The sequence below is a fragment of the Acomys minous genome (genome assembly GCF_964271855.1).
Source record: "Acomys minous genome assembly, chromosome: 15".
Lineage (NCBI taxonomy): Eukaryota > Metazoa > Chordata > Mammalia > Rodentia > Muridae > Acomys > Acomys minous.
This window is the reverse complement of record NC_140497.1, coordinates 43,650,633-43,677,950: the sequence shown is the minus strand read 5'-3', so window position 1 is coordinate 43,677,950 and position 27,318 is coordinate 43,650,633. Positions and strand designations below refer to the sequence as shown.

At 37.6% G+C, this 27,318-nt stretch overlaps 1 pseudogene across 1 annotated transcript; it reads left to right on the top strand.

The window, feature by feature from the left end:
• The first annotated feature begins 8,566 nt into the window (after positions 1–8,566).
• On the top strand, positions 8,567–9,915 carry LOC311584687 (heterogeneous nuclear ribonucleoprotein F-like; annotated as a pseudogene). Its single transcript has one exon. The product of its transcript is annotated as a heterogeneous nuclear ribonucleoprotein F-like (transcript).
• Positions 9,916–27,318: the final 17,403 nt, after the last annotated feature.

Here is a 27,318-nt window from a genome sequence, read left to right as displayed (position 1 = left end):
ATTGCTTTTAACCTCTGAGCCATCTCTCCAGCCTGAGTCTTAGACACTTTGATGAGACAAGAAGGAATGGAAATAAGTGAACCAATCATTTAACTTGAAACTCTCTGCTCGCAACTGCTTGTAACTCCTGCTTCAAGGGATCCAATGTCCTCTTCTGGCTACATTAGTTATCTACGCTTATGAGGCCAAACCCACACAGTGATACATGTGCATACATATTCTTTTAAATAAATAAATAAATAAATAAATAATAAATCTTCAAAAAATATTTTGATACATAAAAATGAAGATGCTTATAATCTAAGACTTACAGAGACAAAAGTATAATAAAATATTTTTAAAGAGAATTTTAAGATTGTTAAACCATTTGTCCCTCTTCTTCTTCTTTTCTTCTTCTTCTTCTTCTTCTTCTTCTTCTTCTTCTTCTTCTTCTTCTTCCTCTTTTTCTTCTTCTTCTTGTCCTTCTTGTTCTTCTTCTTCTTGTTGTTCTTGTTCTTCTTCTTTTTCTTCTTTTAACACATCATTGTAAGTGAATCCAATTGTGCAATTTTGTGTTTTCTCATTATTGATCTGCTCCAAGCTTTCCTAATACTGATTGTAATGACTGACCTTCTCTTGTATTATTTCCTGGTGACAGTCAACTATTTTTTTTCCACATGTGCATGTTTCCTACTGTGAATTCTTTCTGAGATACTTTGTTTTTGACCTATGACTTTTTTCCCACTGGCCACCATTTAAAAAACATAAATTTCATGAGGATGATTTGGGTGTATCAAAACTGACGTGGGGAAAACCTCTGTGTGCAGACACAGAAGCCATGGAACCTGTTTGGGGTGGACTTTTCATTGCCTGGGGACCAGTTCAGACTGGCACAAAGACACAAACAATGGCAGATGGAAGGGTAGAGGCAGCATTCACTGTGCCAAGCCAGGTCATTGGAAGCTCAGTTCCATCCTGGATTCTGTCTTGAGTTGTCTCGACAGCATCCCTATAGATTAATTTTTTGATTCATTGCAACTAAATATACCATCTTCTCACTATTTTGTTTTTCTATTTCTACAAATTCTTTTTATTGACTATAGAACCTATACTTTTTCAGTTCTGATGCCTTTATCCATTTTTTTCCTGCAAGTCTGTTTTCTCCATGGCTTTATTAGTGTGCGTTCTTTTAATTATGAGATTGGTTAGTAATCTCATAGGGGTCTAGAAGTGTAGCTTACTGGTAGAGTGTAGAATGCTTGTCTATCCTATACAAGGTCCTGGGTTTAATCCCAACCAGTGAAGCAAACATTAATAATCTTTTCATGGAAGATTTTTTTAAAATGTGATTAATTCTTTAAAAAGGACAAATTCATCCTGTTGTGGGTAGATTCTCTTTGGTCCTTTTTACTGTCAGTGGTGTTTGATATCTACATCTTCTGAAGGATTACGTGCCTCCTCTGCATGGCTCTCTCGGCCATCTTGCCAAAAGGGGAAGAATGCATTTCCAAAAGCAGCTCTACATCGTCTCTTGCCAAGCAGACAACTCAGAAGGACGGTAATCCCTACATGAGCCGCTCTTAGCTCTCCCAGGCTCAGCTGTTCTTGCAACTGATTTCCTATCTTGGAATGTCAAGTACCACTCACTGACCAGGCTGTCTCCTGCTGGGATGTATTAGCAGAGACGGGAGGATAAAGATTCATGTCCAGATGTGCTTGTTTACAACCTACTGATATGGTTTGCAGATACCACTGGTTTCTTGTGCCAGAGGCAACAGACACGAAACCAGACAGTTTCAAACACTGGTTAGTACTGGAAAATATACTATGAGGAAAGTACACAACATGCATAAAGAAAATAAACTACCTTGTGAAGTGTGACTCTATGGGCCTCTGTATATGCTAAGGTGACTTTTTATTAAAGGATGTGTGTGTGTGTGTGTGTGTGTGTGTGTGTGTGTGTGTGTGTGTATACATGGTACAAGTGTACATGATTCACATGCTTGTGGAGCCTCAGTCATTCTACACTTTATTCTTGGAGAAGGCTCTCTCACTAAGTCTGGAACTCATTGGTCCAGCTGGACTTACTTTCTAGTAAACACCAGGACAAAATACTGTCTCTGTCTTCTCAGCTATGGAAATACAGGTTCTCCATCATACCTGACTTTTATGTAGTTGGTGGAGATCCTATCTTCCCATCCCTAGAGAGGTAATTTTTTTTTCCTTAATGAGGAGGCTTGAGTTTGACTGAAGAACATGGGTAGAATTTATACAGACCTACAGAAATATTCCTTAGGCAGTCCTGTCCTGAGAGCGAACTCTATGACTCTCATTCTCTTTGATCTTGCATTTTATCAGATAATTTTAAAAAATCTGAAATAAATCACAATATTAAAGAAGTAAAAAAAAAAAGTCTAACGAAGAGTTAATTTAAAGACAGTTGAAGTACAGTTTTAAGATTTGACTTTGTTAAAAGTAGTAAATACTAAACATAAAAGATCTTAACTATAAAACAAAAGATATTTTTGAGTCAAGGATTATATTTATTAATACTTCAACATGGAATAGGTGGAATTCTCATACGATCTAACTGTTTAAAAAAATGTCCATTTATAGGAGACTGGAAAGACTTGAAAAACTAAATGAAATTGTAAAAAAGTGGGAAAGAGTATAAATCTGAAAGAGGAAGGTTTTATTAAAACTGTGTTGCAGCTCAGGGAACCCTGCAGAAAAGGAGGCAGGAAGAGTGTAGGAGGCAGAGGGGTCGGAGGACACCAGGAGAACGAGACCCTGTAAATCAACCGAGCAAAGCTCGACAGGCACAGGGCCTACATGGGTCTGCACATACTCTGTGTGTGTGGTATAGCATTCAGAATAGAAGTGTTGGGGGACTCTTAAGTGTGTGTACTAATGGGTCTCTGATTCTTGTGCTTTCTCTTAGGGCTCTTTTCCTTCTGTTGGTTTGCTTATCCACTTTGATGTTTTAGCTTATTATATTTTATTTTGCCATGTTTTGTTGTTATCTCTCAAAAGCCTGTTCTTTTCCAATAAGAGACAGGAAGGGAGTGGATGTGAAGGGGAGGGACGGTGGAGAGGAAATGGTAAAAGAAGAGGAAGTGGAAACTATAATAATCAGGATACATTGTGTGAGTAAAGAAACTATGTTCAATAAAAGTGAAAAAAAAAACCAAAAAATAAAACAAACAAACAAAAATGCCTGTGTTGTTAGAGCCAAGCAGGGAGCTCTCGTGGATGAAGAGTCTCAGGTGAGCTTCCAGCTGAAGGGAAGGGCGGCTGCTGGCAGGCAAGAGGAGCCTCTGTCTGTGGCCTCTCTCTCTCTTCTTCCCTGTCAGCATCCTTCCCGAGCCCCTGAGAGTGCAAAGCAGAGCAGAAAACAATATAAACTGAGTGTGGAGAGGCAAACGGAGAAAAGTCAATGTGAAGCAAAAGGAATTTGAGCCAGAAAGTGAAAACACAAATAAAGGCACGAAGTTAATAGAAAAGGTGGCATTAATTAAGTTCAAAACAGCAAATCAGAAACCAAAGCACTAGCACAATCAATTGTTAGGGAAAGAACAAAGGGTCAGAACTCCAAGTAGATGAGTAAATTACGAATCAAGAAATGTTGTGAGCGAAATATCACTTCAGCGGCTTTAAAAGGCCACCCAAGCAATCTCAGAGACTTGAACTGTATTCCTGGAACCTCCATTGTGAAAAGAGAAAACTGATTGCAAGTTGTTTTCTGGTCTCCACGTGTGTGCACGAACGTATTTGTATATGCTAAAACACACACACACACACACACACACACACACACACACACACACACACAGTGACCAGTAGAGTTACTTTTACTGTAATTATTCATTTTCAGATTTGAAAAATAAGTATGCCTTATGTTCATTACCAAAAAGAGATGATTTTAAAAAACAAGACACCTGTTAAACATAACAAATTAAGCCAATCAATATTCAAAGACATACTCCAATTCAAATGTTGTCATTCTCTCTTTAGGACATTCTGGCCTTTCTTTGTGTAAAATGCAATATTATCAGAGAACAACATCCACAGTTTTATTTTAGTTCAGGGTGCACTGATCTTAAAAATGGATTTTCTGAAGATAACTCTTGTGCACGTTTGAAAAGTTGATGCTTCAATGTTACCCATCATTATTGTCTTTTTTTTTTTTTTAAGATAACCACAATAAATTCCTCTTATGGCTAAGTACCAATTAAAAGTATGCTGTTATGTCATCTGGTATTCTTGTGTAATTGAAAAACAAATGATGTAACTTGCCCAGTTCACATTGATTTTTTTTGACTGCAAAGAAATAAGATTTAATAAAAATAATAGTTGCCATTTCAGGGATGCTTATTACAAGCAGTTATTAAATCAAGCATTTCATATGTTATTTTACTTTGTATTCATGACAATTCTGAGAAATATGACTTATTTCTTGCATAGTGCAGATGAGGAAAGATGTTCACCATAGCTAAATAGTTTGTCTACAATCATATCAATAGGGAGAAAATCAAATTTTCACTCTGTGCTGCACTCACTCTTTCTTGGCTACATTTAAATGTGATCAGTGTAGTTTTTGTTTCTAAGGCTTTTTTCATGAGTAAAGGAAAAAACAAAACCAAAAACCTCTTCCTGGCCAAGAAGAGTGCAGTCATGTAGCTCCCTGCTTCTTATTCTGTCTGTTGGATCATGACCCACTTCAAATACCACAGCCCTGCCAGAGTGCGAGATTTATTATAGTCAGCTGATGTGAACCATCTGAAACAGCCCCATATCCCACACTTAGGATTAAAACAAAAACATATCCACATAACATAACTGGGCTTTTAAAGAAACCAAAATTCTCACTAGACAGATAGACAGAAAGACAAACAGGCAGATGATAGATAGATAGATAGATAGATAGATAGATAGATAGATAGATAGATGATAAATGGATAGATAGGTGATAGATAGATGATTGATAAATAGATGATAGATGGATAGATAGGTGATAGATGGATAGATAGACGATTGATAGATAGATGATAGACAGATTATGTTAAATATTTCCTGAATTTTTGTATATAGTGCAAATGTGTGTGTGTGCGAATGTGTGCAAGTGTGTGTGAAGGCTAGATGCAAACACTGGATGTCTTTCTCCATTACTACACTTTATCTCTTAAGACAGGGTCTCTCCCTGGACCTTGTGCTCACTGATTGGCAAGACTGGCTGGCTAATTAGCTCTGAGGATGTTTACGTTTTCCCTGTGCTAAAGATACAGACACATGATGACGTCTGGTTTTTATGTAGGTGCTGGGAACCTGAACTAGGTCCTTATGCTCACAGGGCAAGCATTTTACTTATAGATGTTCTCCCCAGCTCAGAACATGCTTGTGTGTCTTACAAAGTCTTTCCTTGAATAAGGTCATGTTGTCTTTGTTACAGGTTTTAGTTTTTTGAGGACTAAGTGGAAACTCTTGGCTTAGTTATCATAGCCTCAGAGTGCTTGGGCCACATTTAGGAAAAGTTAAGGTGTCTATTGAGAGGAGCAAAGGAAACTGCCACTTGAATCACGCACCTCCAACCAAAGAGCTAGGATGGGGCCAGTAACTGCTGGGTATGTGTGGAAGCAAAGGCTGTGTCCACAGCCGTGTGTTGGTGCTTCCCATTAAGAAAACATCCACAGACAAAAACAGAAATGTTAAGGAAAGCTAGAAGCTTACTATAAATAAATAAAGTAAGCTCTGAATAATAGGATTTGTTGATGGTAACATAATGGGTCCTTGCAAGATTGTAGAACAGATGGGATTCCTAAAAGATCCTAAGATAACTGGAGGGCAGCATCTATTGTATTAACCATCCTATTCTGTTCTGAAGGGATCAGGGATCGGAGAGGTAACTAAATTAGGAACATGTAAAACAAATGTGTTTATTGTTATCTATTATTTATGACTCTTCTGATAGCTGGTAGTTCATTTGACTATCCTTCTGCCTAAACCAATTTAAATTAATTCAGCTAGCAGATTGAATAATGCTATATCAACTGCTTTGTTGCAATCAAGATATATTGCATGTACTCAACTCTCCTAATCTGCCAACTGTGTTTTCCAATGTTGACGGATAATTGCCTTTAAGTGCGTCCTTGCCCTCTCTGCTTTTAGGTCTGCTTGATAAAAAACATTACTGGAAGTGGTATGTTCCCAGAACCATTTTGGGAATGCAATTTGCTTCAATTCTCCTATCAGCAACATCAGTATAATCTGAAGACTATGAAGGCAATTAGCTCCCTTTAATGGCCTTTGCTTCTCCTAACTAATGATAAAAAGAAGATTATTGGAGAAGAGGAAAGCAGACTTCAACATTTGACTACCTACTGTTTTCTCCACTTTGGTGTGAATGTTCGCTAACGTTCATAACGCAGACATTTCAGAAGGAAAAAGAAAACCTCTCAAAGACTTGTATGCTGTTATCAACAAATGCAGATAAAGTACAATCAGAGCCATAACTTCCCCCAAATAAGTTGATAATCATAACAGACATGTCTGCTTCCATTTAGACTTCCCCGAACATTTGCATTAAGGCCTATCAGTAAACTGTAATGAGAGAGTGTTGTGAAAAGTCTCGTTTTTGCAGACAAGTCTTAGCAACAAAGCTGAAAATATTTCATTAAGCAATGCCTGCAGTTCCAGGTCTCTCTGCCGGGATGACAGACTTGGAATTCTAAACTGTTTGCACTTCCTGTCTCTTTGTAAACAGTTCACTAGGAATTATTAGTGGCTTTAAAATCTTAGGTAGCATGTGCTGCTGTTTAAGGCAGGACATCTTTCTTTAATTTTTATTTTTATTACCAGTTGCTTATACCTTTACTGTTTGGTACTAGAATTGTTTTTGTTGATGGCTATTTACGGCTTTTGTGTTTGATGTTAGAGTTTGGATATTTGAGGTTGGTATCGCTGTCAACCATAATTAAACAGAATCAAAATTTAAAACTCTGAGTCACTGTTATCGGTAGCCATGGTGGTGGATCTGAAAGTGATCCTTGCCCCATAGTTTGCATCATCTGTGTGTGTGGGTTTCCTGATGTAGCTAGAGACAACTAGAGACTCAACTCTGTTTTCTTCTTAGAGATCACCAGACCCAGATGTTGGCACAGCATCTAGGTTGAGCAATGTCCTTCTTGATAAGAGAGGAAGGACTGCTTGTTTCACACCATAGCGGAGGAAAATATAGCTCTAAAGCTTCAGTGCTTATCATCTGGAAAGAAAAATAATCCACAAAAGCTTCAAGACTTACTAATATCCTAAACGAAATTACTGAATGATGATTCCTCAAACCTCTAATGTCAAAGGAAAAAACAAAGCGAACAACAATAAAACACTCCTGTTTGCTAAATGAGACCATTGGTAAATAGGCATGTTGTAGTTTATCTCAAGTTGGAAAGAATGTCTGTGTCTAGTTTGCGTGTTAGTGTGTGTGAATGCATGTGTGCAATAAAATGCATATCTGGACCATAATCAAAATGAGATCATATAGGAGGAAATATTCTGTGTTTTGTAATACACTTAAAATATAAGATTTATTGTGTATAGATTTCAGTAGACCTAAGAAACAAGACATCTCTTCAGCACTGTCAAATGAAATTATCTAATTGCAAGAACATTGTCTGAATCTTCACTAATGTAATCATACTGCTGTCATATAATTTCCTAACCCAAATCCTTCCATAAGCGGAAAACTGGAAATCACAAAATATTTACCAGAGAAACAAAAATGACTGTCTCAGACATGGCAGAATGCTGGCGTTCAGCGAGATTATAAAATATGTAAATATACATCATTATTGTATGAAATCCATGTGAGCTGTTCTCAGATTAGGTAATTTTCTATACATGCAAATAGATTGAAAACAGACATATACATATATGATCTTTGAAAACATAAAATTATTTACAGGCTTCCTACAGTGACCATTCTATTTAGTTTTCAAAAAAAATATTGTTTTGAAAAAGATGTTTTCTATAAATTACTTCAAAAAGTATTTTAACTCACAATCATTACTTTTGAAGAGATGTAAGGTACAAATAAATGTTTGTTCTGGTGGAAATACCAGATTTTATGAAATTGATAAATACAAAATTAATTGTTAAGAAATGTTCCCATTGAAAAGATGGTTGACGCTTCCTGCCGGACAGGCACTCTGAGCACCGCGTAGTTGACTACTGGTGCAGGCCACTGAGTAGGCCACCTTCCGCTTCCACAGAAAGCACTTGTCCCGTGGTCGTTTGAACTTCCATTTCAGGTTGAGAACAAAAAGAAGATGCACCTTGACTTTCCTAGGAGCTCTCTGCATTATGAAGGCATCAGGTGGAGCTGGGGCTCATAAGCCACATTTCTTATTGGAAGTAGAAGTTACTTCTGCCTTCCTCCGGTAGAAAAATTGTTACCTTCCATATGCAGAAGGCATCTGTGGTGGTTCTTTAAGCTACAAAAAAAAATTGCCCAACCTAGTATAACATGTGTTTTAAACTACAAAAAAAAATAAAAATAAAAAATTGCCCAAGCTAGTACGATAGTACACCTGTCAAGTGTTCATGATGCTGGGACCTGAGAAAGGTGAAGGCTATGTGGTCAAACTCCGTAGCCTACCCTGGTCCTGCTCAATTGAGGACGTACAAAACTTCCTCTCCAATTGCACCTTTCATGATGGGAGCTCAGGTGTTCATTTTATTTATACCAGATAAGGCAGGCAGAGTGGTGAGGCTTGAACTTGAGTCAGAAGATGATGTAAAATTGGCATCCCTGAAAAAAAAAAAGACAGGGAAGCCTGAAACACCACTATATTGAGGTGTTGAAGTCACACAGAACCGAGATGGATTGGGTGTTGAAGCACAGTGGTCCAAACAGCGCCGGCAGTGCCAATGATGCTTTTGTGAGGCTTCGGGGACTTCCATTTGGACGCACAAGGGAAGAGACCAATCGTTCAGTTCTTCTCGGGATTGGAAATTGTGCCAAAGGGGGATTGCATTATCTGTGAACCCGGAAGGCAAGATTACAGGGGAGGCGTTCGTTCAGTGTGCTTCACAAGACTTAGCTGAGAAAGCTCTAGGGAAGCACAAGGGAAGACTAAGGCACAGGTATGCTGAAGTGTTCAAGACTAGCCAGGAGGAAGTTAGGTCATACTCAGATCCTCCTCTGAAATTTGTTTGTGCAGAAGCCTGGACTCTATGGCCAGCCTGGCACAGCCTGAAGGTACATTGGCATTGTGAAAAAGGCAGGCCTGGATAGGACAAGGCCTGGTGCCTATAGTGCAGGCTATGGAGGCTTTGAAGAATACAGTGGCTTCAGTGATGCCTATGGCTTCACCATTGACCTGTTTGGGAGAGATCTCAGCTGCTGTCTCTCAGGAATATGACCACAGATACAGAGACAGAGAGTTGACAGTGCAAAGTGCCAACTGGCACTGCGTCTGCATGAGACGGCTGCCCTACAAAGCAACAGAGAATGGCATTTACAGCTTCTTCTCTTCACTCAACCCTGTGAGAGTTCATATTGACATTAGCCCTGAGGGAAGAGTGACAGGAGAAGCCGATGCTGAGTTTGCTACCCATGAAGAAGCTGTGGCTGCTAGGTTGAAGGAAGGACAAGGCCAACATACAGCAAAGATGGATAGAACTCTTCCTGAATTCAACAACTGTGGCTAGCAACGGGGCTTACAGCAGCCAGGTGATACAGTGGGCTATCAGCTGCCCAGGCAAGTCAAAGTGGCCTGGAGAGCCAGTCAGTGAGTGGCTGTTACCAGCGACTACAACGGTCAGAACAGCATGGAAGGATATGATTAGTATTGTAGGAACATTTGGGTTATTTCAATCAAAAATTTCACAGGCAATCAACAAAGCAGTCAAGAGCAGTTTATAACTCTAGAGGAAGCTAGGGGAACCCATCTTGAACAATGAGTTTGTGAAATCTGGATTTTAAAAATGACCTCTTCCTTGTTTTTAATAGCTGAGTAGTATTCCATAGTGTAAATGTACCACAGTTTCTGTATCCATTCTTCTATTGAGGGACACTTAGGCTGTTTCCATGTTCTGGCTATTATGAATAAAGCTGCTATGAACATGGTTGAGCAAATCTTCTTGTTGTGTGCTAGAGCATCTTCTGGGTATATTCCAAGGAGTTGAGTAGAGAGTGGGGTTTGACTTTGTACTCTGGTGCCTCATATTTGACCACGCCCCCTGGATGGGGAGACCTGGTGGCACTCAGAGGAAGGATAGCAGGCTACCAAGAAGAGACTTGATACCCTATGAGCATATACAAGGGGAGGAAGTCCCCCTCAGTCACAGTCATAAGGGAGGGAAGTAGGGGGAAAATGGGAGGGAGGGAGGAATAGGAGGATGCAAGGGATGGGATAACCATTGAGATGTAATATGAATAAATTAATAAAAAAGAAAGAAAAAAGAATGACCTCTTCAGAGTTCCTCATGCCAACTTCCCTTCTAGCATGTAATTTTGAGCAAGCAAAAACTATTTTCTTCTGCTCTTCTCAATTAGCATTTTTGGTAGTATGGAAAAAGAGACTTTATCTGAGTTAAATAATGTTAACTCAGAGTCGAGTGACTCTTTAAGCACATGACAGTGGGCACAACAGGGACACGTACTTGTCTGGGGAATTCAAGGGTGCTAGCTCCCTGGGGCAAAAAAAAGTGTGTGTTATGTTCATTCTAATCTATCTTTTCATTTAAAATCTTCAGGTTATGTTTAAGCATTTGAAAAGTTAGTTTCGGGAATTGATACACAATACTTATCCTGTAGGAATTGGTGAGGCCTTAGTTTAACCCTTTCTTTGTACTGTGACTTCCTTTGGGGTGTATTTTGCTAAGTGAAACTTGTTACATTTTTGTTGTTGTTAACTAATTTATTTTCTTAAAATAAGGACTTTTTTCCACAATGAAAAAGAAAAGAAAAGTTGGTTGACAACATGATGAGAGAAAACTTCACAAGGCCTCGCCCTTAGATACAGTGCTACAGTAAATCAGTAGTTGCTAAGGGAGGGAGAATGAGCTTTCTCCACAGTGAAGTCTCTAATAGGTGATTCAGTCTTAAGTGGTCAGCCTCAAACACACATATGCTGGGCAGGTTTAATTGGCTAATTGTATTCAGCATGATAGCTATAAAAGAATTAAAGAAATTAAAGAAAAAGAGGTCACGTTTCTAAAGGGAACAGGGGAACAGCATAGATGGTAGAAGAGAAAGGGGAGCAGAAATAATGTAGACACAACATACTCATGTATTCTCCAAAAACTATATATATATATATATATATACATAGGCATGAAAATTGACTGAAAAACATTTCAGGAGTATTAAAAACCAGGATTTGAAGCATGCTTTCCATGTATGTTTACTTAGCAATATGCTTATAACATATAGAACACTGGTCTGGAAAGAAACTAATAAAATGCTCCAAAGGTATAACCAATCGCCACAATCCCACCATCAGTTGCCAGAGCAACTTGGAACAATGGAGAATTACTTTTGCATTTTCCCAAGACAGACAGGATTTAAAGTGAAACCCGCCACCCAGGTCAACTCTGTTCTATTTCAAACACAATGTGGAGGATCCACGATTGCTAGGCTGAGAGCGCTGTGTGAGGAAGAGAAACCAGCTGTGACCGGGGCTGGAATAACAAGACAGTGTTGTCAAGTAGATCTTAGGAGTTTGGAATGTTCTAAAAACTGAGTCATGGCCTTAGTCGGCCTTGTGCTCCAATCGGACTCCAGACAGCAGATTTTATTTTTTACAAAGTGAGCTTAGTATTTTGATAAGTATACTTATTAGCAGAAAGAGTATTCACTACTTTGATAAGGATTTCTAAGACATTTATTCCCCCAGGAGATTTGTTCTTTTTAGGGAAGAAAGAATATATCTTAAAAAACAAAAAACAAAAAACAAACAAAGAAAAAACAAACAAGAATCCCAGAGAAGAAAAATGGTATACAACCTAGAAATTCAGTGTGTGTGTTTGAGGAATAAGGAAATTCATGTGTGGGGATTTTTTTTAAGCAAGCAGGTCTTGGACAATGAGCAGGGTCTTCATTGAAGGAAGGATGACAGAGATGTGAGGCTGTGTACAAAAGATAAATGAGACAACACTCACAATTGAGGTTAGCACTGCAGTGTAATAGGAACAAGGATTCTAGGGTCATATTTTCTGATTTCATAACTGATCTTTCTGATGCCTAAATTGACTTTATCTCAATTACTGTCTACATAATAAGAACAATTATAAGAGCCATTGCTGCAGTGAAGTCTCCAAATTATATAAAGTATGTTTGCTAACACATGTAAACTGAGAGCATATATAAAACATTTGTAAGTACCCAAGATATATAGGGAGCACCTGAGTGCTTATGTAATACTAGGAGGGAAGGTTTTTGGACAGTTGATATGGTCATGCTTTTACTGAATTTGAGAACAGAAAGATAAGGCTCATCAATGTCTCATGTTCTGTGTTTGTACTTTAGGTAGATAGCAAAGCCCCAATAGAACAATGAATTTCTATCTTTCAGTGAATTATTCCTTCTGTGGTGTTCTGTAGGTGGTGTTCTGTCTTCCTGTGCTTCTCAAACTTCATAGAAAGTTAATTTAGGTCTGTTGGTTGAAGGAAATCAGCAAAAAACATTCAAATGGTTACATATGAAGTGCTGTCCTGCATCTTTCTGTCTTGAAGATAGCATCTGACCCCTGTCCCTGGAATGATTTTCTACACCAAGGCTGCAGTGGCACTGGGACACAGGTTGGGCAAGACACAGCATAATCCTGGCATCATTGCCTGGTTATCCATGCCTCCTTCCACAGGCCCGCCTACTTGTTCAGGAAGAGCAACTGCATTCCTTTCCAAACAGAGTGGCATCATCCTTTGCTTTTTTCTTCTTTGATTCTGACTAACTCATGCTGCTGTTTCTGAATGATTGTCAACCAGGCACTACCAGCCTTGGCCTGCCCTGTCTTCTCAATAAATTGCATTTTCTGGTAGGTTCCTTTGCTTTCTGCTACTCAATTTCTTCTTGTTCTCTCCTTGAAAGCTCCTTTGACCCATCTAGATCCAATTGCATGCCCTTCTTGGTTGTCTTTGTCACCCAACTGGGTTCTCCAATGTTAGCACATCACTTCCATTTCTTTTTTTGTTGGTGCTCCTCATCTTCAAATTTACTCTCATCTGAGTCCAAAGACTTCTCTTTTGGAGGTCACTGGAACTCCATCTCCACCATCTCTTTGTTCATCTTCCTCCTTAGCCTTCTACTTTCCAACCTACAGCTGAGCATCAATCTTGTCAAGACTTGTACACACACACACACACACACACACACACACACACACACACACACACACAAAACCTTTCTTGCCTCACCTGTCTTCTTAAGTAGATAGTTTTTAGGATTTGGAAACAGCAAGTAGATGGGTTGGAGAGAAATGCTGGAATTAACTCCTTATTAAAAAGCAGTACTTTCTACCCAAATGGTGGGACACACCGTTGCTCTCAGCACTAAAGGGGTAGAGGTGAGTGGATCTCTGTAAGTTTGAGGCCAGCCTGCTCTTAATAGTGATTTCCAGGATGGCCAGAATTTGTCTCAAAAGAACCAAAACAAAGTGATACTTTCCAATGTAATCTCCTATCTCACTTCCAAAAAGGAAACCAAACATCCACTCTCCAGAAAGGAGATATCACATGGCACAAGAAGAAAAAGAGAGTTAAAGGGAAACCCCAAGAGTTCTATTCTGATGAAGGTTGTTTGTTTGTTTGGTTGTTGGCTGGCTTTGACACAGGCTTTTTCTGTATAACCTCCCTGGCTGTCCTGGAATTTGCTTTGTAGACCAGGCTGGCCTTGGACTCACAAAGATTCTGCCCATCTCTACCTCCCAAGTTCTAGGATTAAAGGCATGAGCCACCATCACCTGGCTGAAGATGAGTTTTAAGCACCCAGAATAATGTACTTGAGACAGTAGGCACACAACTGATATTTATTAAATATTAAGTGCTTCACTTTTAGATATAGCCCAGGATTACTAGATGTTTAAGGAAAGATCCAAATACAAAAGAGAAAGATCCAAAGAAGTAAATAAATATGAAGTAGATGAAGGGGCTCTAGAGGAAACAGAACTTGGATGAAGAAAAGAGAAGAAAAACTTGTAAAGTATCCACCTACTTAAAAACCCTCAGAGAACTAAGAGAAGAGCATAGACCACACAGTTCCACTTGAATTATGACTTAAGAGAGAGAGAGAGGGAAGGCATAGAGGTATTAAAAACACAAAAGTTGAACTTAAAAAAAATAGAATGGAAGTTTAAAACACAAAGCAATCGAATTTCACAAAGAGAAAGGGGGCCATGGGCAGAGGAAGGCAAAGATTAAATGTGGTAAGAATCAAACCAGAAGGTTCTCACGCAGGAGACCCAGGAGGAGAAAACCAGAGAAGACCATGTCCTCAAACTAAGGGAGGCACTCTCCATGTCCAAGTATTGCCTAGTTTTTTGTACATGGGATAAATAAACCTCACATAAGGATGTATCACTGTGCAATTTACGAGTACATAAAGATGAAGAGAGGGAAGGAAAACAGTTTACGGACCCATGCTACAACCCCTCCCCACCCCAAATCACTTAATATTATTGAGCTGGGTCAGTAATGTTTGAATGTCAATCGTATCAGACTCAGGGAGGCAACATTTTTGATTCATGCTCTCAGTGCTCATTAAAGGATAAGCATATTACCAAATTAGAATAAAGGTTCAGAAAGAAGTAAGGTAATGTAACAAAACTAATTCTGAGACAAAAGAGTCTAACATACAGAAGAGCTGGAGGAATATTTTTCTTATGGGCAGCATTTGCTTCAACTACAACATTTCCAGTTGGCCTGAGACCTGACAACTGCCTGACGTCACCAGTCATTGGAATTATGACCATGAGTGACACAAGCGATGCTGCTTTTTTTTTTTTACCTGAAAAATAATCTTCATGCCTTTCTGTTATATTCTGTTGATTAAAGGAATTGGTGTATGCCTCACAAATAAAAATGGGGAAAGGGACATTATAAAAGTGAGTACAAATTTCTTCGCTAGTCTAAAATCAGAAACAAGACATTTGAAATGCTAGTTTGGGCCACAGCTACACACTTTCCCCATAGATGTAAAGAACTTTTAATATTAATTACCTCCAATTATGTGTAAGAATTAACAAATAATGTTAAATAACTTATTGCTCTGTATTCCATGTCAGTGATGTGGCTTTCGTTTGAAATATAAATAAAATATTCAGAGATAAATTTGTGGTGTCTCAGTGATTGAGTTTTGTTATTTTGCTATAGAGTAGGGAACATTACAATCCCATTAAGAGACCAGAGGCTGCTTGAGGCAGGTCCTCCTCAAGCACATTTACATCCACTTTCTTTTCTTTTCTTTTTTCTTTTTTCTTTTTTTTACACATAAACACATCACACTACATACAGCAAGAAGAACCATGAAGCAATCAGAAATTATATAAGTGTTACATTCGTAATGTTTTTGGTTATTTGTATTTGGCCGTCTTTGAGATTAACGCTGGTGGGAATAAATTCAAGACTTTATTTTAAAACATAATGTAACTTTGAAGAAACATATGAGACATCCTTCTTCCCTTGCCAGTGTGATGTGGTAGCCACTCTTCTCTGGTATAAGATATTTTAGCAGGAAGTTTTCATGGTTTCCAAGTATATAACCAGTAGCAATATTATAATTATTTAATGGAAAATTATAGAGGGATTCAGTAAGGCCTCGAAGACCTAGGATGAAATTGTCTGAGGCCTTGAAGCATAATGAGACAGATGGATAGAAAAGAGTCAGAGTTCTAGAATAAAGGCAAAGTAGAAGAAAATAAGCAGCCTAAACTTGTTCAAAAGTCAACACATATGTACTGGAACAATCTCTACCGAACAGGACTGAAGGTTGAGTCAGTAGGAAAAAAATTTCAATCTAGAATAAAGATAGAATTATCCTATGGTGTAATGACTATAAATTCCCAGGTTTTAAAAAAGAGCTGAAACTTTGATTCAACAACTTTCATTTGCCAAAGTAAATAAGGCCTTAAAACTTTAATACGTAACTTTAGTTGCCAACAATGCATATATAAAATCATGTGAAAACAACTTCAGAGATGCAAGAAAATCAGTGATACAATCAGTATATCTTCTAAAAACAAAATGATTCATGCAGATGAACGCTAGTAGTTCTAGCCAATAAGTTCTAAGCAAGGTTAAATAGACATAAATAAAGATAGGAATCAGTAGTCATATGAAGATGCATGATTATAATTCTGGAAGAGAATGCATTGAATAGAGTAGTGGATTGTCTAGCATTATATAGAACATTAATTTGTAACACATAAAATTATTGACAAGTTCTTCAGTGATGTGTTCATCTACAAAACCCTAGGTCAACATTAAAGAATACAACATAACCATAAAATAACAAGAATCATATTAGAAAAATTCAAAATTTAATTTAACCTCAAGAAGAAAGCCTTCAATGTTGTTTACTAAACTTAATGGACTAAGTTACAATGAGCTATTAAGTAGATAGATAGTGTGGGTTAGAGTGGGAACCTTTAAATCACCAGCTCTCATCCTGCTTTCAAGGTTGAAATCTGGCACTTTAATTTTTTAAACACATTGGTACTTTATACAATTTCATTATTATACATCTACTAGATAAAATCGTCCCCGTATTTCCTTCAGATTCCAGAAAAGGAGTTGCATGGTAGACGGTTTAAAACTATCCTTGTTTATACACATTCCTATTTAGAGATTTCCCCCCCTCTTTTTTGATAAATGAGTTGGATTTTGTGTGTGAAGGTTCAGTAGAAAGCATTTGTCTTGCAGTGTTCTTAGTTTATACATCTTTGGAAAAGCCAGTGAAGAGAAAGACAGGAGAGCTATTTTTAGGAGCTTTTCCTACATTTTTATTGCCTTTTAATGAGAGAGATCTTTGGGTCTTTTGAGGAGGAGATGATAAATAGCAGGGAGTGTGAAGTGTAAAAGAACATCGAGCTCAGCCATAAATTTCAGAACATGGATGCAGTCCCCTTTGTTTAGGTCTCTTAATATTTTTCTCACACCAACGCGCAGCGCACTTGGGAGTCATTCACTTATTTAATCTGTATTTACATGTCAGGATCACATTTTGGTGAGAGGGGGCATTAAGACAAGAGAATTTCTCAAAATAGAGAGGAAAAGGGGGATTGGAGAGATGACTCAATAGGTAAGAGCATTTGTTGCTCACCCAGAAGTCTGGAGTTTGAGTTCCAGCACACACAGCAATTTAGTGTCACGTAAGACTCTAATTTTAAGGAATCCAAAGCTCTCTTTGCCCTGTGGATGCATAGACCTACATGCAAGGAAAAATAATTCATATATAATAAATAAATAGTAAAAGAACATATTCATTCAGGTTCATATTGAAAGATCTCTCTCTCTCTCTCTCTCTCTCTCTCTCTCTCTCTCTCTCTCTCACACACACACACACACACACACACACACATACAATTAAGCACGTGTATCCTGATGAGATTTTTATACTTTAAAAAATAGGGACAGTCTAATAACTACCTATTTTCATCTTAGCCTCAAACAAATCTGAAGTTAGTCACATTAAAAAGAAATAAGGAGGAAAAACTCTGAAAGAGGAAGAGGGCAGGGGACTGGAGGAAAAGGGGCTTGGGTTGAGATTGGTAGGGAAAGGTCTTTAAAAAAAGCAATAAAAAAAAAGAAGACTCAGTATTCAGGCTTCATCAGTTGCATGCTAGAAGTAAATGGAAATATTTTCATATATTTATTCTGAATTCCAGGAGAAACTTTTGAATTTAATATTTTAAGGCTGCCTACAGAATGAATAAACGTGTATATGTATGTGTTAAACTATTGCATGGCTTTTCCTAGGGGAACGTAGAGACTGTAGACTGTGTTTTTAGGTAGACGAGGCATGCAGGAGCAAAGAATTCCATCCACCCTCAACCTGGTAAAGCAGTGATTTATTGGGATGATTTACAGGAGCTTGGGAAACTCACGATAGCTCCACCACTAATGTGTCACACTAAAGCCAGTTAACTTTTTTCCTCTTGCACTAGAATGTCAGAGAAGAGAGGGGCCTGGTGTAGGTCTTATAAAGACTTCAAGAGGGTCTTATGAAACTCTTGGGCCCTGCAGTATTGCCCTTCCCACCAGGAAGGAGTGTTAACAAACACAAGCTCATGCTGGTATCTTGCGGACCACTACAGCTGTTCTGCGTAAAGACAATATAGCTGACCCTGAGACAACAGTGGTATAACACGATCTGGGTGCAGTAGCCCTCCCTGTCCGTAGTTCTAACACTCAGGAGAGTGAGGCAGGAATGTGAAGTCATGGCCAGCCTGAGCTACACAGTGAATTCAAGTTCAGGTTACACTATCAGGAACCATTGCCTCAAAAACAAGATGAAATTGAAAGATAATAAAAGCAATTCATATATATATATGCCTATGTGTATGGAATTTTATTTTAGAAGTTATATACTTGTACATCTCAAAAATCAAACAAACAGGAGCATAGACCAAAAGGAAGCTTCTACATCCATCTCTATTCCTCTCTTACAGTTTTGCAGTTTTTCCAACAGATTTTGTGTGTTTTCTTTTATATTAATATACAAGAAAAATAGAATATATGCTTTATTCTATTTTTTCACTAAATATATTTTAGTACCAATAATATACTGCTGCTTTTGTCATTTAACATACAATATTGTTGGAGATCCTAAGTACCAAGTGTCAGGCTTGGTCCTCTTTACAGCCTGTTAGGACCAGAATTATTATGACAACTTGTTTTGTTAGATATTTGTTGTTATAAACAAGCCTTTAAATGCTAAAATTCTATATATCTTGTGGGAATAACTAACCACTATCTGATTGGATCTAGGACCCACTCCATGAGATGGAATCTATATCAGATGCTGAATGGGAGGCCAAGAACCTGAGACTAGACAGGCCAGGCACATAGGGGAAAGACAAATATTACTGTGCTGCAATAGAACCGCAACAATAAAAATACTCCCGATGGCATGCTTCTATACACATAGATCAATGCCTTGATCAGCCTTCATCAGAGAACCTTCCTCCTGCCACACATAGGACCTAAATACAGAGGCCCACAGGCAAAAAAAATGTACAGAAATTGAGAGACCCTGGGACACTCAACCCTAAAAGGGATGTCTCCACCAAATCCCTTCCCTCAGGGCTTAGAGAACCATGAAGAAGAGGTGGCAGAGAGAATCTAAGAGCCAGAAGGGATGTAGGACATAAAAGAAACCTAAACACAGGACTGATACACACATCAACTCACAGAGCCTGAGACAGCATGCACAGGACCTGCACAGCTCTGTACCAGATGGAGTCTAAGATGAACGGAGCAGCGGACACACACCTCTATCCCAGTCCAGAAGCTATCTTCAATTTAGAGATATTTGCTAATTAAAAACTATTTTAACCCAAGGGAGGCTGACAAGGGAAACAAACTACTCTTATGGGTAGGCTACATGCCCAGCAGTATATGGCCAAAAGAAAAGTAACTCAATGGCATCTTTGGAGATTGCTTGTCTCATAATGTTAACTCAGGGTGTTTTTAGTTACCAAGAAGAGACTTGATACCCTATGAGCATATACAGGGGGAAGAAATCCCCCTCAGGATTATACAGGGAGGGGAATAAGGGGAAAATAGGAGGGAGGGAAGAATGGGAGGATACAAGGGATGGGATAACCATTGAGATGTAACAAGAATAAATTAATAAAAAATTATTTCATTTATTTCTTTGTTTTATCTTACAGATCCTTTATGTATATATTATTATTTCTGGTTTGGGATTTTTATGGAATTCCTGTGTGGCTCTGTAGGTATATGAGGTGTTTCGTTGTTGTTGTTGTTTGGTATTTTGTAATATTCTCATTTGTATGTTTTTTATGTTTCCTATTTCATTTTTTAGTATTCCTTCGATGACAATGTGTCTTCTAATGAAAGATGCAAAGGGTCTGGATTTAGATGGGAGGGAAAAGGGGAGGAACTGAGAGCAGCAGTGGAGGGGAAACTAGTCAGAATATATTGTATAAAAATCTATTTACAAGAAAATAAAGCAAATAAAACTAATAAAAACAGAAGGGTCAGAAGAGGAGTGGGAGATGGTGAAAAGGAAGAGGAAAGAAAGGATAAGGAAAGAAACTAATTAAAAGAGGGAGGGGAAGGAGGAGTCGGAGCAACTACACACCAAAGAAATGTGATTCTTCTAGGGACTTCAGAGATGACTTGTCAAGAAGTGAGAATCTGAAAATACAGGATAAGATCCATGCCAGGTTTACTAAACATGAAATGGATACAGTCTGAAAATTCACTCTAAGCAATTGGACAAAACCACTCAAGAGTAAAGACATGGCTAATGTGGTTGCTTGGTGGGTGAATTACTTGCTACAAAACACTAATAGACCTGAGTTTGAGCCCTAGAAACTGCATAAAGGGAGCTACACACAAACATACTAACAGTAATAATGAACAGACTTCAGTGGTTTTCATTACTGGTACATATTAACCTCTAAAGCTCACCCACAATTCAGGCTTACGGTTGTAACCACAAATAGAGTGTCCTAAAATAATCAAAATATATAATTGGCCCAGGGACAGTAGTAGTTCTGTAAGTTGAACTTTGTCATTAAGAAACACTACGATTGCACTAATAATACAGACATAAGAAAACTTCAATAAAGTATGTTTTACATGTTTCCATGGCTTTTTTTTAACTTCATAGACAAATAAAATGAAACAGTTTTCACTATATTTGTACTTTTATTTAAAGAAAAAATCTCTGAAAAATGACTGTTGAAGAGTTATTTTAAAATAAAATTCTAAATTTTGAAACAAGCAACAACTTTCATTTTAAATCCAAGTACATACAACTGATACCTGTTGAACCAAAAAAAAAAAAAAAAAAGAAAAAGCGGTATATGAATGTGTGTGTGTACACACACACACACATTTGTTAATACAGATTTGTTTCCTCATTCACTGTAGCATCACCTTCAGCTTCTTCTCATCTGGCCTCTGAGGATGATGACAACACGTTCACCTAAATGTTGTTAAGGACACCAATTACCCTTAGAATTGATCCAGATAGACCACTCCTAGGAATACCTCAAGGCAAACTAGGTCAGCCTGCCACAGAGATACTTGCAACCCACGTTTACCATGACTCTAATCACAATGAAACCAGCTGAGTTATCTATCAGTAGATGAAAGGATCGAGAAAATTATATATTATTATTATTATTATTATTATTATTATTATTATTATTATTATTATTATTATTATATATAAAAATAATGAAGTTTTATTCACCTCTTTTCTCTCCTAAGATGAACCCGGGTTTTTCATGCGAACAGAAGAGGAACTATTTGGGAAAACAATGAGAATAGTGGCAGTGGAGATGGGCAAGCGAAGGCAATAGGTGGTAAATGTGACTAAATTGCACGATAGATTTGAAAGAAAATTTCATTAGAAGTCCATAATTTATAAACCAATATTTGCTTTAAATTTTTAAATAAGAATTGTTAACATTGATTAAACAAGACTCAAGCAGATTTCTAAGCCTCTTAACGGGTAATTATTTAGTATTCATGAGAGTCACATGAGATTAGTGGCACACATAATCCCTTTGATTGACTGTCAAAAATATGTTTTTTTTTTCCTGTGTGCATGTGTGATGCATGTGTTCATGCTTGTGTGTAGAGGACATGTGTATGTGAGTGCAAGTGTGAACTTCGGGTTTCAATTCTTACCATCCATCTCATTTGAGACAAGGTCTTTTTGTTGTTTGCTGCTGCGCTCACCATGCTACTGGGTGTGGAATTTTCCATGGATTCTCGGCTCTGTTCTTTCAGCCTGACTTAGTGACACTAGGATTACAGAGCTGTGCTACTGTGCTCAGCTTTAAGTGGGTTGTTGGGATAGAACTTTGATCCTCTCTCTTACATGGTAATCACTTTACTTGGCCCCAACTATTTTGTTTCTAACGCCTGTAAAAATGACTGGTGTGTAGAAGTCATCTATTTCTCAAGTTACATTTTTTTAAAAAAATGTGTTCTGTAGATTATTGCTATGCTAAGTGTTTGTGGTCTCCCTAATTACCTGTGTTGAAATCTTAAGCCCTAAAGTGATGGTCTTAGAATGTGGAGCCCCTGGGAAGCGATTAAATCGATGGGGACGGTTCTCACAATGGGCTTTGTGCCTCGACCAAATGGACCCGTGCCCTTTCCACCACGTAAAAATCGGGGAACACAGGAAGTGGCCTTCACCGCACACGGAATCAGTTTGTGCCATAATTTCAACCCAGCAGCCTCCATAACTAAATACAATTTTATTTATTTGTGAAATAAGGTTACAGTTGTTTATTAGACACTCAGTTTGGGGGTACTGTGGTGTAACGATCCATACAAGGAAAGGTACTAATCTGAAGCTATTGTAGAAATACCAAAATAACAATTATGTTTTCAATCTTACTGAACTAAAACACTTAATTTCGCTTTCCATCGATATTTTAATTTTCAAATTTTCCAAGTGTAGCATTTATTTACATTATATCACTTATGGGTAGTAGGTTGCCTCGCTGCATTTTAAAAGTAGACTAAAGATGGAGCCTCTAAGACCTGAAATTATTTTATTGCTAAAGGAATAAATATGTAAAACACTCAAATTACTAACCTATATTTTGTCAATCATTTGTTAAAAGGACATTTAAAAATAAATACTACCAAATATTATTAATATACGAGGCCAAGAAGGGTATCCAAACTTTCCCAAGACGTGTTCTTCTGGAGAAGTCTGAAATAAATGCATAGTGGTCTAAGGAAGAAGTAACAAATACCTTGGAAGCACTATAAAGTAGGTCGGAGAACTAAGGAGAAAGTCATTCCTATTGGTGGGAAAATTTTAGTGACAGGAAGGAGAATAGAATAAGAAATAGAGGAGACAGAAAGAACATGTGGAGAGTTACTTGGATATAAGTTTATTACACGGAGAAAATAGAAACCAAGAGAATATAAGATGGAGTTAACAATGAGTGCCTGGAAGGTCAGTCTAGAGCTATTCGTTATTCCACAAATTAAACATCTGGGTGACTAGTCTCTTCATTCATATATTTGGCTTTATCCCAGCATTTGACTTGAAATCTAAGATAGAAATAATCAAGAAAACAAAAAACCCACGTGTAAAGATCAAGGAGTAGCTGAATTTAACTTTGGAACTTTTTTATTCCAAAGGAAGCAATGTTATCATTATCCTTTGAGAGTTCAGACAAAAAGATACCCAGTGTAGGAAACTAGTTATATTAAAAACATAACATAAAATTGGTCTATTGATATAATTTGTATAATTTTATTAATGTTAACATTTTAAATGCTTTCTAAAATGATACAGTACCCTACCCCCATGCCACCTCCACACAGTCAAGACACAATATCATCGCCTTGGCCATTGCCAGATGAGCATTTTGAAATGGTAACTGCCTTACTATTGATGCATTCACAAAACATTTTTTTATTTATTATTGTATGCACTTAAATCTGTAGCCTGGAAAGTCATGAGTTCAATCATAAATTTAAGAGCCATGAATTTTAAGGCAGTCTAGAGTTCAACCATAAATTTTGGAGTCATGAATTTGGCACCGGTCTTAGTCTTTACAAAAGTATGTCTACCTATCCCCAATCCAATGACATCAGTATAGCCTCCACAGCTTAATCCCGAAGCAGGCACGGTTCCAGCTATAAACAGAAAGAGGCTCTTTTTTCCTTTTAAGTTATCAACTCTGAGTATCCAAGTTTAGTCGTGACTTTACAATTTACATAAACTTGGGTCTTAATCCCCATAAGCGAAATATTAAAATAAAAATTATTCAAACACATGCGGTTTTTTAAAAAAGTGTTTTTCTTTCCTGCGTAGGATGAGCATTAAGGAAAACCTGTCACCATTACTTAGAAATAATTGCTCTTAGGGGCTGGAGAGATGGCTCAGTGGTTAAGAGCACTGCCTGCTCTTCCGAAAGGACCGGGTTCAATTCCCAGCACCCACATGGCAACTCACAACTGTCTGTAACTCCAAGATCTGACACCCCCACACCAATGTATACAAATTAAAAATCAAATAAATATTTAGAAAAATAATTGCTCTTAGGTGTACTTTCCTGGTCTAGCTTTAATGTCACTTAAACCCAACTTCTCTTGTCTTCCTTAAAATGAACTAATATCCTAGCACTGTGGAACTAAGTCAAGTACATGAGAAATCATAAATTACCTGGCACCAGCACTAATTCCATTGGTCTAGTAAAAAAAAAAACAACAACAACAACAAAAAAAAAAAACAAAAAAAACCAACAACAACAACAACAAAAACACCAGTGCCTGAGATTTCAAAGGGAGCAAGTGCAAGTTGGTGGTAGACAATGGCTGATGTTACTTGCAGGAACAGAGTGGCTGATTTGATAGAATGAATGGTGTGACTCTCTGCTTCACCCATAGAAGCTTTGGGGGCACAAGCAATGTAAGGGCTGGAAGCAGAGAGAAAAGGTCCCGAGCATCAATATTAACCACAGTTCCTATGAAACACTCACATTAGTTACATTTCCTCTCCTGAGCTTGTACCATAATGTATCCTCAACATTTTCAAAGTTAAACGCTTTCAGTTCAGTTCTCCTTAAATTAGTAATTCCAAAAAGTACTCTTAGGAAGTTAAAAAAAAATCTCTAAGAGTTATGAGCATGAAATTAGATATGGGCCAGTCAGAGAACAGTTTATACACCCCATGGTTAAGGTACAGAGTTGGAAAGCCGAATTAACTCAAGTGCCAGTGATTTTTATCTGATATTGTGGCATCTGTGTATATGTTGCTTTCAGTATAGTTATATTTGATACAACCAAATGAGATAGGAAAGATAGTTATTATAGTTACCGAGAGGATAAAAAGAATAAGTAATGTATTCAAGGCTCAGTAAATATCAGTGGCAAAAGAAAAGAGATAGCCTTAAATATAACTTGTCACTTTATAGCTTAGTAATCATAAAAATAAAATGGGAAAGGAGCTATACATGATAAGATAAAGTGTTTTCTAGCACACAAGGAATATTCATCTGTTCCGCCACTATGTTAAATACTGGCTTATGACCCTGTGAGTATGGTAAGTGAAAAATAAAGTATTTTTTTCAAAGAAATAACTGGAAAGTCAGCTACTGGTTGTAGTGGCAACTAGATGAAATTGTCACTGTCTCAATATTTTTAACCTCTTTACTGTTTACCAAACTGTTGAATAGCTACTTACTTTCCTGTCAAACGTTTTTCTGTGTTTGAGATGAAAACTTCAAAGCAAACTTAACTGTTGTATGTCAGTGTTTCTTTATAGAGGAATTTTATAACAAGCCTTCCCTCAGTATCAAGTGTTTTTATTTACAATAATGAGCTACTGGGCATTAGATAGTATAAAATATCAGGATTTAAAAAAATAAATGTATGATGATTATTTTATCATCCCCAGGTAAAATTCTATCTGTTCTCTTTAAATTCTCACAAATTTATATGGATATTATAATGGATTGTTACATATAGACCCAGCCTAAGGGGCATGTTGGGAAATAGATTCTTCCATTCTTGCATGGATGTGCAGCAGGTAGAAAGCAAATGTCAAATATAAGTGTAAGACAGGACAGAATAAACTATTGCAGCAGATCCAGTGGCTCAGTTCAAACAGGCTTGTCTGGGAATTTTGTGCTGTCCAGATGAGTCAACTTCACATATGTACTTATACACAGCTTACCAGAGTCAACCAAAGTCTTTTATAACTGGAACATCTCACGAGCTGACAGCTTATGAAATATCAAGGTATCAAACACACAAGCACAGTGTGATGAAAATTAGAATAACATACAAAAATCAACTTTAATTACTTGCACATTAATTGGACTCAAATTAGTTGTGTCCTCACAAGCAGAACCATTGGGATGACTGACATTGATATCTGCTAGATGTGGAGGTAATTGAAAAAAAAAGATAATTTTATTTTAAGCTGCTTTAGGAAGGAAACAGAAAACACAGCCAATACCCAATATGACCAGCTAATTAAATAAATTATGTAATTTCAGATAGTGGAGGGTAAATGATCATGTTAATCAAAGAATTACCCTGTAAGATAGGGAGAAATAATTTGAAAACAAAGCAGAGCTAAACAAAACAAAACAAGTTGAGGACAATATGTTTTCTAAGTTAATTCATTTATCAGAGTGTTGGGAATAGAGGCTAAACCTAAGTCAGAATATAAGTAAGATGATGAAAGATTAACTTCTATAAAATTTCATGTTTAAAGAGGAAGGGGAAAGACCCTTACTTTCTGGCAATAGTATTCATGCTCACATAGCTTTGGGAAGGAGGCTGAAGGATCACAGTTGTGGCCATGATGTGAACAATTATGTGATGAGAAAAAATAATTTGGTTTTTTTTTTTTGTGGTCTGTTCTCTTCCTTCAGCAAGGATGGAGAACGACGGCAGAAGGTGAAATAGTTGTATTCTGTTGGTGTTATTGTTGCATCCTCTTATTTCTGATCATTGTACATTAACTTTATACCCTGACTCACAGAAGAGCTGGGTAAAATCCATTTCGCTAAATCCCTTCATGTTTAGGGATCCTAAATAAACCACCTTCAACAGACTATTCCTAGGCCTGTGCCCAGATTTAAAGCCATGTAACACCTGGACTTTGTGAGCTTAACCTGCTGTGACAAATAAAAATAAATAAGAAAGTTTCCCGTAGCTGACAGCCCAGGTGGAAGTTTTACTATAATTTCCATCAGTCATGAAGGCTGGCTTCAAGTGAAGTAAACTGTATTTACACACAAGTTTGTTCAGAAAGGAGGCTCTGTTCCTGCTCTATACAACCTCTGAAGCTTGGAAGAAGTCTACAGATATAAACAAACCAGGAGTATGGAACCCCCACGTCCATTTGTAGTTTCAAACACATGTTTGCATGCGTCGTTTTTATCCGGACAAACTAGGGCAGGGGACCAACTGAACTTTGTCCTAATTCAGAGGTAAAACCTGGTCTGGTTGTGTAAACAGTAGACAAGGAAGGGGCAACAAAGGACTGCACGCTGCTTTCACATCTTCATCTCACATGGATTCTGTCCAGTTTACACAGACTTTGAACTGATGGAGCCAAGGAAAGTGGCAATTAAAAAAAAAAAATGAAGATGGTGTATA